Source organism: Neopsephotus bourkii, unplaced genomic scaffold, assembly GCF_033783945.1.
Source record: "Neopsephotus bourkii isolate Nb327-2 ecotype Australia unplaced genomic scaffold, CSIRO-AGI_Nbou_v1 NB_1292, whole genome shotgun sequence".
In the NCBI taxonomy this organism is placed as follows: Eukaryota; Metazoa; Chordata; class Aves; order Psittaciformes; family Psittacidae; genus Neopsephotus; species Neopsephotus bourkii.
In genome coordinates this window covers 1227686-1236136 of record NW_026901776.1, presented here as the reverse complement: position 1 = coordinate 1236136, position 8451 = coordinate 1227686, and positions in this window count along the sequence as shown.

Genomic DNA, 8451 nt, shown 5'->3' with positions numbered 1-8451 from the left:
GTAACATCAAGTCTAATTAGAAATAAAATTGCTGATTCTGTATGCTTGCTTACATTTCCTCAGAGGCACAATGATTTTAGTGACGGATAATCAGCCTGAGAATTAAGAGGACCAACAAAGTGTATTCTTACCAGCACAGGTCTGAATAAATGCCAGAGTAGTAACTGGAGCCTCTCCTATAACTGTAATGAATGACAAAGCCACAGTAGAGCTAAGAATTTTCTGGATTTTAAACCTGCCTAATTTTACCTCAGTAAAATGAATGCTTTATCTGCCCTCGGGACTTGCATATATGTACTGCCTCTGTGTGCTCTTTGAAGACTACTGGCTTTAACCCCAGAAGTAGATGTAGTCAGTGACTAAAAATGCTTTGGAGAAATATATGTCTAATTTGTATAAAAATGTATCCATTAATGTCATTCAGAATATCCCTAATGTACTATTGTTACACAGGTGGCTGTAAACTGCAGAAGCATACACAGCATTGGTATTGTGGTCTGCACCAGGTTTTACCATCAGCATGGCATTTATTCTTCTGGTAATGTACAACATTAAATCTTCCTACATCAGAATTAAAAAATTACTTCAGTAAACAATCACAAAATAAGTTTAGCTGAACAACACATGTCAGCAACCAAAACTGGTTAATGTTGCTAAAAATTGTGTATTTTTAAAAGTGTATCTGTGAATCACACCAGCTTTTCAATTTGAAACAGATTTTTAAAACAAATTATTCACTAAGAATTCTTTAAAATAATTAAGTTTAATAACACAAGTGAATAGTCTAGATAACATTACTGCCTCAAAACTTAAGTCATAATAATTTAGCAATTTTTCTCCTAGTACTGAAGGAAGAGTCTGCAATTACACAGAAGTATTTCTAGAGCACTGTCAACAGTACAGCTTAATTTGGCTGTTGCGTGCCTGTTCTTGTATCATTGTTTAATGAGTGATACAGAAATCTTTGTTTGTTACTTAACTGACCAGTCTAGAAAGTCAGAAATTATTTTAGCAAAACTAAATATAACTGTATCATAAAAACTAAATCAAGAAAAAGATAACTTTAAGTAACAGCATTCTCTAAAACAGATTATCTTTCTCAACAAATTTCGATACTTAAGTAAAATCTAAAGGTTGCTGTACAAAGTGCTAAATTCAGTGTAACTAGCAATTTGAAGAGTTCAGCATTTTGTAAATCTCCACTTAAATACAGAATGAATATTTTCAAACAGTTTTTACAGATCAAGTCTGCAGATGCCTCTTCTCACCCCTTTCCTGGCCCCATCAAAAAGCTGCTATATTTGATGAGCACAGAGACTCCTCCCTAAAATCTGCAAAGTATCCAGTAATACATAGCCAGTTTATTTATTGCTCGAAATAGCAATTAACTCACAGTCTCAAGGGATTTCCTGCTTTCTGAGTACAAGGCTGCAGATGAAGCTTTTTTCATCCCATGGACAATATATTCCTTTCCAGCAGAATATGACTGCTATTTCCCCAACACAGCCGTCTCCCCACACCTAAAAAAAAGAAACAAAAAAAAAAGAAGATAAAACACTTTTGTTCTAACCCATCATCTATGGCTTTTCACAGTATCACAGTATGTTAGAGATTGGAAGGGACCTCAAAAGATCATCTAGTCCAATCCCCCTGCCAGAGCAGGAACACCTAGATAAGGTTACACAGGAACATGTCCAGGCAGGTTTTGAATGTCTCCAGAGAAGGAGACTCCACAACCCCCCTGGGCAGCCTGTTCCAGTGTTCCGTCACCCTCACTGAGAAGTTTCAGGTTTAAGTGGAACCTCTTGTGTTCCAGTTTGTACCCATTGCCCCTTGTCCTATCATTGTTTGCCACTGAGAAGAGCCTGGCTCCATCCTCATGACACTCCCCCTTTATATATTTATATGCACTAATAAGGTCACCCCTCAATCTCCTCTTCTTCAAACTATAGAGACCCAGCTCCCTCAGTCTTTCCTCATAAGGGAGATGCTCCACTCCCTTAATCATCTTAGTTGCCCTGCGCTGGACTCTCTCCAGCAGGTCCCTGTCCTTCTTGAACTGAGGGGCCCAGAACTGGACACGATATTCCAGATGAGGTCTCACCAGGGCTGAGTAGAGGGGAAGGAGGACCTCTCTCGACCTACTAACCACCCCCCTTCTAATACACCCCAGGATGCCATTGGCCTTCTTGTCCACAAGGGCACAGTGTCGGCTCATGGTCACCCTGTCGTCCACCAGGACCCCTAGGTCCCTCTCCCCTACACTGCTCTCTAAGAGGTCGTTCCCCAATCTATACTGGAACCTGGGGTTGTTCCTGCCCAGATGCAGGACTCTACACTTTCCCATGTTATATTTCATCAAGTTACTCCCTGCCCAACTCTCCAGCCTGTCCAGGTCTTGCTGAATGGCAGCACAGCCTTCTAGCTTCTATGACTGCCCCTCATAACCCTCTTATCCTTGATATGCCTTAAGATGGCACCAAGGATAAGGTGTTCCATCACTTTCCCAGGAATGGAGGTGAGGCTGACTGGTCTACAGTTACCTGGGTCCTCCTTCTTGCCCTTTTTGAAGACAGGAGTGACATTTGCTTTCCTCCAGTCCTCAGGCACCTCTCCCATTTCCCAAGACTTGGTAAAGATGATGGAGAGCGGTCTAGCAATGACCTCCGCCAGTTCCCTCAGCACCCGCGGATGCATCCCATCTGGACCCATGGATTTATGGATGTCCAGATTGCTCAACTGGTCTTTAACCCATTCCTCATCGACTAAGGCAAACCACTCCGTTGACCTGTCTTCATCTGAGGTCTCAGCGGTACAGGGCTCTTCAGGACTGCCTCCGGCAGAGTAGACAGAGACAAAGAAGGCATTCAGTAACTCTGCCATCTCTGTATCTTCTGTCACCAGGGCACCCGTACCATTCATCAGCGGACCTACATTGTCTCTGGTGTTAGTTTTATCTGCCATGTATTTGAAAAAGCTCTTTCTGCTGTCCTTGACCCCTCTCGCCAGATTTAATTCCAAGGAGGCCTTAGTCATCCTAGCAGCTTTCCTACATCCTCTAGCAGCAGCCTTATATTCTTCCCAAGTGGCCAGCCCTTCCTTCCATGACCTGTAAACTCTCCTCTTCCACTTTAGCATACCCAGCAATTCCCTATTTAGCCACGCAGGTCTCCTGACCCTCTTCCTTGACTTCCTACGTGTCGGGATGCTCTGATCTTGAGCTCGGAAAAAGCAGTCCTTGAACGTCAACCAACTATCTTGGGCCCCTTTACCTTCAAGCAGCCTAGCCCATGGGATTTCCCCTAGCAATTGCTTGAAGAGGCCAAAGTTTGCCCTGCTAAAGTCCAGGGTTGCAATTCTACTTGCTATTCTACTGGCCCTACCACACAAGATCCTGAATTCTACCATCTCGTGGTCGCTGCAACCAAGGCAGCCCTCAACCTTCACTGCTTCGATCAGACCCTCCTTGTTAGTGAGGATGAGATCCAGCAGCGCTCCTCTCCTGGTTGGCTCATCCACCATTTGCATGAGGAAGTTATCATCCATACACTGGAGGAACCTCCTGGACTGCGGCTGGGTTGCCGAGTAGTCCTTCCAGCAAACATCAGGGAAGTTAAAATCCCCCACGACGACCACGGCCTGTGACTGTGAGGCCGCTCTCAGCTGCCTGTAGAAGGCCTCTTCAACTTCCTCACCCTGATCTGGTGGCCTGTAACAGACCCCCACAACAGTATCGTCCCTGCCAGCCTGTCCCTTAATTCTCATCCACAGACTCTCAACTCGCTCGTCATCTGTCCCCGGACAGAACTCAACGCATTGTAGCTGCTCTCGCACATAAAGAGCAACCCCACCACCCCGCCTGGCTGGCCTGTCTTTCCTGAAAAGGACATAGCCCTCCATGACTATATTCCAGTCATGTGAGCTGTCCCACCACGTCTCTGTAATTGCCACCAGGTCATAATCTCCTGACTTAACACAGGTTTCTAGCTCCTCCTGCTTATTTCCCATGCTGCGCGCATTGGCGTACAGACATTTCAGGGAGCGAGCTGAGCACACCGATTTCACCCTAGGATTACAGGAGGCCTCCCAGTCATCATCAATTCCGGAGCGCTGTCCCACTGAGGCAAGCCCAGCTACAACCCCATCCCCCTTCAAATCTACTTTAAAGCTCTCCAAATGAGCCCTGCTAATTCGTGCCCCAGCATCCTTTTGCCTCTGTGCGATAAACCTTTCCCACATGCCATTGTCCAGACTGGTGCCCTATAAAACCAGCCGTTATCAAAGAATCCAAAGCCCTGCCTGCAGCACCAGCCTCGAAGCCAATCGTTTATGGACTGAATTTTCCCATAGTTCCACATCATCAATAGAAGATGGAAGGAGTGAGGAGAAGATCACTTGAGCCCCAGAGTCTTTCACCATCCGCCCCAAGGCCCTGTAGTCTTTCTTCATCCCCCTCAGACTGCAGGAAGCAGCTTCCCCCTCACCCATCTGGAAGACCAGCAGTGGGTAGTAGCCCGTCGGGTGCACCAGGTTGGGGAGCGCCCTGGTGATATCCCTGATCCAGGCTCCAGGCAGACTACACGCTTCCCTATGATGAGGGTCAACTCTGCGTATCGGGCCCTCTGTTCCTTTCAGAATGGAATCACCTACTACAATGACCCTTCTTTCTTTCCTATCAGAGGCAGTCTTGAGGTGTGAAGTTGACCGCTTTTTCCTATGTGGCCTTGTAGGCGGGCCTTGCACCACATCCTCACCTACCTCTCCTTCAAGATCCAGGGCCTCAAACCTATTACGGAGGGTCACCTGGGGAAGCAGGGCAGGAAGGGAGGAGGGCTGCCCACGATGCCGAACCGGAACTTGGTTCCATCCCTCATCATCTTTTTGGTCCCCTACCTCTGGGCGACAGCTGTCTCGGGCCATCCCTCTCTGTCTGAGAGGGCACGGAGTCCATCCCCTTTTGGGGGGTATCTCCCTGAACCGTTCCAACTGCCAGCCACGGAGTTACTGCAGCAGTCGATCTCCCTTTCACACTCCCTGATGCTCCTCAGCGTCTCAACCTCCTCCTTAAGTTTAGCCACCAAGCTAAGCAGATCTTCTACCTGCTCACACCTCACACAGGTGGAATGCTGTCCTCCCTCCCCCGGCAGTAGCAGGCTCTGGCACTCCCTGCATCCAGAGACCTGAACAGCCATGGTTAGGGCGGGGGTCTCTGTCTGAGTTGCTACAGTCCTCTTACAGCTAGCTCTCTTTCTGGAGACGATCATATTGGTCAGCAAAACGACCTACCTGTTCTTCCCTGCGCCTGGTGCGCAGCGACACGTCGCTGCCCTCTCAAAGGCTCTTTCAAGGGGCAGGGGGGTGGTCGCCGTCACCGTGGGAACGCCCCCCTCCACGTCAGCCGCTCTCTCGCAAGGGCTGCTGGGACTTCGGGAATCAGGAAATGTCGGGAATCGCGATGCCTCTGCGCTATCCCCTCTGATTTTCCTAATCTCAGTAGAAGCTCGCCGTCGCTGTAGCGTGCCGGCTGCGGCTCTAGCTGGGCTAGCTCCAATCAGCTGACTGAATGGAAATAAAGAACTTCTAACACAGAGGAACAGAATAACCTTCTCTCTGATAAGAGTTGCTACTAGGGATGGTAACTGTGGGCCTGTGGCAATCTTGGTTCTACTTCCTCATTTGTTTGATTTATACATATCAAACATCTTTATCTAAGGACATTTGTATTGAGTAAAATACTTCTGTTTCAACATAAGCTCTTCAACTGTAATGTATTGCAGTACAGTTAAGAAATACCTCCCTGCATTTTCTTTCCTGGATATCCTATTGATAACTTTCAATTATCAGTTGAAAATATTTAAAATATTTAAAATCCTGAGGCTGTTTTGGGGTCGGAATAATTAACCAGGACCTAAAAAGTTAAAACTACTTTCTTTCCCAATAATGATATTGGTCTGTTGTTTTACAATTGTACAGAGATGTCACAATTTTGACATTTGACAGAAACATTATATTGGGCCTAACTACAGCTGGATAAAACAGGGGTTTGGGTGTATGAGTTCTTCAGCTGTAGCAGGCCTGACAGCCACAGCACTCACGTGCCCCACTACTTTCCTGCTTTTTATTTGTCCGTAGTCACATGAGGTGGCTTACCAACAGTTCTCACGCACAGCTTTGCCTTGCTGTCAAATCTTCGTAACTAGGCTACCGCAAGATGTTCCATAGTTCAACAGGCACCACACTCCCACTGCTCCTGTTTGCCAGACTTATCAGAAGTTTGTGATGTATTGATCCCTCTGGTTTACTCTCCTAAGTTTAGAAAGGTCTCACTCAAATGTTACTTTGGAAAAATAAATAAAGGCAAAAGCTTCAAGGGCAAAAAGTTTCCAAAATCCACGTCACATTACTGAAATATAGTTCATGAACTTGGAAAATTTGCTGGGATTTACCAAACTTCTCCTAACATGAAACGTGAAGCCATCCTGTTTGCCTGGCTGTTCACTTAAATTAGTCTGCAGTCATTTCTGAGACACATTTTTACACTGGTGGTGAACACAGATCATTATTTCTGTGTACACCCAGAGTGTATAAGCTCAATTCTGGCAGTAAGAGCTGACTAAAATGCACTGATTCAGCTGAAAGTAGAAATAAATTCTCATTTAATCGTTCCCAAATGATAGGTGTACTGTCTGTACTTCAGAGAGGAAAGGACGGAGCCATTACATCATCTCTCTCATACCAAACTGTAGAACTACAGCCTACTCCATTTCATGCTCTCTGTATAGCTATCTATCCTTCACCTTTTCAAGACATTTTCAGCACTGCAAAATCTGTGACATACTGACACTGAAGGACAAATATAATGGGAAACTAATTTGAATTAATGTATAAGTAAACCATAACGGCAAATCTGAAAACTTTTAAGCTGACAGTTACCCCAACTTTGAAGTTTGCTTCCATACTCTGGTAGAGGCACATTCTCCTCTAACTTAACAAGGGTACCAGATGGACTTAAAATAAAATCATAATTCTAGCAACACGAAATTAGTGCAACATTCATCTTCTCTCAGGAAATTCACTTTGCAACACTGGAAGTGAATTGCAGATATTCATTTAACTGTTGGAAGCAAAAGATTGTATCTGAGCTGCTTAGGGTTGGTGGTGGATGGTTGTGGGAAATCTTGGGGTGTTTGCATTTGTTTTTTGGGTTTCTTAATTTTTTGAAAAGCAGCAGCAGTAAAAGCCTTAGACCAGTTCCAATAGCTACTGGCAAAGCACAGCTAGACAAACTCAGCTGATGCCATCCCATAACCAACTGTGCCAAACAGTTTCCCTAAAGGGTCATAGACAACAAAAAGAAATCGGGTGTAGCTAAACTTATCTAACAACAAGCGGCCACCTCAAGGGGCCCTCTCTTCTTCTTACTGGGGTATGTATGCACCCTTGCCTCTTCTCTGGATCAAGTAGAGTGATGAAGCAGACGTGAGTCAGTTCAGGTGGCTACTCTGGCAGAAAATTATCCTTAGGATAAAGAACATACAAATCACTCAAGCAGCTGAGGTAACATGCAGCTTTCAGGAGTGCTAGCTCAGATACAGGGGATGAGGAACTGGGAGGAGGGAGAGATGGATAGAAAAACAGTACTGCCTCTTTCCACACAACTCAGTATTTCATTATCTTAGCTGTAATGTAAAACCACGTCCTAAAGTATCTTCTTAACGTCTTGTACCTTCTAAGTAGCCTGTGCCTCCCCGAAAAAAAAACCAAACCACAAACCTGGGGGAGGAGATGGGTGTTGCAACTAAAAAGAATCAAAAAAAAAATAAAAAAATAGCCAACGAAAGGAGAGCCTGTAGTCTTTCCATTAACTTTCAGCCTTGCTCTCAAAGGGAACAAGAATCAAACAAGGCAAAAATCATGAGGTGCTCCCATCTTCGCATATACAGCTTCTCATAAAAGCAGCCGTGCTAAGAGAAAAAGCAACATGACCCGAAAGAAAACAAAGCCCGTTTTAAGCAATAAACACGGTGGAGCTCTCGGGCTCGCCCCCCCGCACGCCGCAGGTGCGAACGGACGCGCAGTCTCTCGCAGTACTTCTGTCTCGGTCACACACGCGGCTGAGGCAGGACGCGGCCGCCCCTCCACACCGGACGCTTCGTGCCTCCCCTCACGCTCGCACCGCGCAAAGCGCGGGCCCTCCTCCCCCGCGCGCACGCGCCCAGCGGCCCCTCCCCTCCCCTCGCCGCTTGTTTTGGAGGTGCGCGTGGTCCTCCCCGATTGGGAGCCGCGTCGGGCCCCGCCCCGCCCCGCCCCTGCCGCCGCCGGGGGCTGCGCGCGCGGACTACGGCTCCCGGGGTGCCATGCGGCGGCCGGAGGAGCGGCGGCTCGTGCTGGCGGCGGCTGCGCGCGAGGAGCGTGTGTGTGTGCGCGCGCGCGCGCGGGTGCTGTGGCGGC